The sequence below is a fragment of the Protobothrops mucrosquamatus genome, unplaced genomic scaffold, assembly GCF_001527695.2.
Source record: "Protobothrops mucrosquamatus isolate PMUCROS unplaced genomic scaffold, P.Mucros_1.0 scaffold710, whole genome shotgun sequence".
Lineage (NCBI taxonomy): Eukaryota > Metazoa > Chordata > Lepidosauria > Squamata > Viperidae > Protobothrops > Protobothrops mucrosquamatus.
Window position 1 is genome coordinate 262,703 of NW_015386991.1, and position 3,122 is coordinate 265,824.

Consider the following 3,122-nt stretch of genomic DNA (forward strand, 5'->3'; position numbering starts at 1 on the left):
AGATCCCAAGAGCAGTTCTTTGTCAAACTGAATGAATAAGAAAGGGGATATCAGGGTGGGAAATAAAAAATACACAATGATGCAAGGAATGAAAAAAATATGGAAAAGGTACTCTGCACATGTTTAAGCCCTGCTCATTTGCACATTCAAAGATCACCCGTTCGAATGTTACACGCCCCTCTAGGTTTCATTCACTGAAAAGATGACGTTCTCCGGAAATGCCGGAAGCTCTTTTTTATTTTGTTCCACTAGAGTATACCGGGAGTTGTAGTGTGAAGAAGGACCAGCACTCCTAACTGGTCGTAATTGTTATTTTCTTTTAAACTACAACTCCCAGCAGCCACCGTCGTCCCCGCCCAGGAAATGTACGTAGATGGCCCGATGCAGAGAGCGCTGGTGAGTGTCCTTAGAAGACGGCCCTGAGAAAAGAGGGGGAAAGAGTGGCGGGCGGGTCTGAGAAACAAGGGGCGGCACGGGGAGGAGAAGCAGGAGGGCGATTTTTGCTTTCCCCCTCTCTTGGCTGTTGTTTTACTTTTGTTCGTGGCTGACAAAGTTGTTTCTTTACTGGGTGGGCTGGAAAATCTGGGTACGGAAAGAACGTAAGGTGTTTTTTTTTTGCGGAGCATATTATCTTGACACAACACTATACACACATACATCCCATGATTATAAGTCCGGCCTTTGGGTCTTGCCTCCACACGAAAATCCAGGAAGGCGATGGTAAACTTATGATCTTTATCTCAGGCACCTATTAATTTGGAATAAATGGCCTCTGAAAATTGAAGTTCTTTGTCAGGGATACAAGTAGGTAATTGGTGGCTGGCCGTCTTCCTTAAATTTGATTATTGGATGCTCAGATGTCCTGAAATGCTTCCTCAAAATGCCTTGCAGATGAGCTATTGTTTATTGTTCCTCTTTGATCAGCGTTTCACATTATATGTCACTATTACACATTTTTGCATTAGTCCAAGCTCTTCCATCAAGGTTAAGGAAAAGATACCAAGAAACCAAATAGGTTGCTGACTGAATATAAGAATCAACCCAGTTTGCAAGGTCATATGGTCCGGAGCAGCAGTATAAATATACTACAGCAAAGTTACTGGAAAAAACTCCCATTATCCATAGCCAACCTCAATATGGGTGGTGATTGGGAGGGTTGCCCCCCCCCAATGCTATGTTGAGCTTAGCTGAACTTTCCTCTGGGTGAACTCTGGTTCAGATTGCTCTATATGATATAGTAGAGAGTTTACTGAGTACAGCAGCTATTCAGGGAAAAAAAAAGTCACAGCAGCCACTTTTTCAATTCTTGTTCAATTCAACCAAAAATCTAGGAAGCTCTTTTATTTTCTTTGACTCTTGGATATCCAAAATAATTTACTCCTGCTCTTAGGTTTATGATTTATGGAGAGATGATGAAGAAGGAAAAGGGAAGAAGGAAAAAAGACAATTCAGGCACCAGTTCTTTAATGGACAGTTTTATACTGCCTTGTGATAGGAATAGACTGCGGACCTTGGTAACGCTCTACAAAATAATCTTGTGACATGATCCTTTGAAATGGCTTAGCTGTAGCTTTGTTGGTTTTATAGGGTGGGCTCTTAGCCTGTTAGCTATTTTAAATAGGGAATAATTTTTTAAAGATTTTAATAATGACACAGCCATAAATATATTTGGTTTTTAATTGGTTTTATAGGGGAAATGTTTTTTGTGTTGTTTTTTAATATGCTGTGAGCCGCCCTGAGTCCCGTGGGGAGAAGGGCGGCATAGAAGTTAGTGAAATAATAATAATAATAATAATTGTCTTAGCCTGCTAGCTACTGATAGCTAAAGCTGTCAGTAAGGTTTATGGGATGCAGGTTGATGCTCTGGTCCACTTGGTTCTTAATGCAAAGAAACTTCACTGAGTTTTTTAAAGATTTGTCAAACATAAATTTCCTAGAAAGAAACGAACACTTCAATTTTGCATATGAGAAATCAACTCTTGGTGTCTTTATGTCTACAGACTGTAAAGTTATTATAAATTCTGTATATATAATAAATTTGATTTTCTTCAAAGCCATCCAACAACAAATCAAAACACTGAAACCTTTAAAAGCCCTAACCGATTGCTTCTTATTCAGAAAAAAAACATCTTTTTTAATCGCTTCAAGCCCACAGAATTGAACATGTAGGGGCCTTTCCCCACTTCTGTTTAACATGCTCTCTGTCCTCCTTGAGTTAGCAGAAACCTAATGGCATGAAATTTGCTGATCCCACTGCTGATCCCTAGCCTGTTTCTATTATCTCTTTTCCACTGCTGGTCACCTGGCATACCCTCCAAAATAATAGCTGACAAACTCTAATGGGCTTCCTACACCTTGCATTTGTCCTTGGATGGTGCTGGAAGAAGAGGAAAAAGATTTCTTTAAATTGTCTTTAGCAGTTGGCTGCTTACCCATGGGTTGGGGACAAAAGAAAGGTAGTGTCATACAGAAAAAAGATGTGACGTGGCATGTTTGCATCATAGATGAAGACCCAAACTCTCTGTTTTTAGCCTGAAAATGCCTTGTTTTGTGCTTTCAGTATTTTGCTGAGTCTTGTGAGGTGCAAAAATCCCATAGATTAGGATACCTCAACAGCTAGAAAGGGACTGCATAGTACATTAAATGTGCTCAACATTTACTTATTTGTTAGCTTTTTATCCCACTTTGGTTACTTTATAAGTAACTCAAGGCAGCAAACATATCCGATACTCCTATTTTTCCCACAACGACAACCCTTTGAGGTTGGTTGGGCTGAGAATGTTATTGACCCAAGGTCACCCAGCTGGTTTTCCTGCCTAAGGTGAGATTAGAATTCATAGTCTCTTGGTTTTTAAGCCAACACCTTAATCCAGGGGTCTTCAAACTTGGTCCTTTTATTATTTGTGGACCAACTCCCAGAATTCCTCAGCCAGCATCATAAAAGGGCCAAGTTTGAAGACCCCTGCCTTAATCACTATACCAAATTGACTGTTTTTCCAGAAATCCAGCCACTTATTTAACCTGTTGTGTGAACCAGTTTTTTGCACTAACCCATATTTTGTATTTGAGCATGGCATTATAGCTTAAGTTTTAGGATTGGGATTAATTCATTTATTAGATGA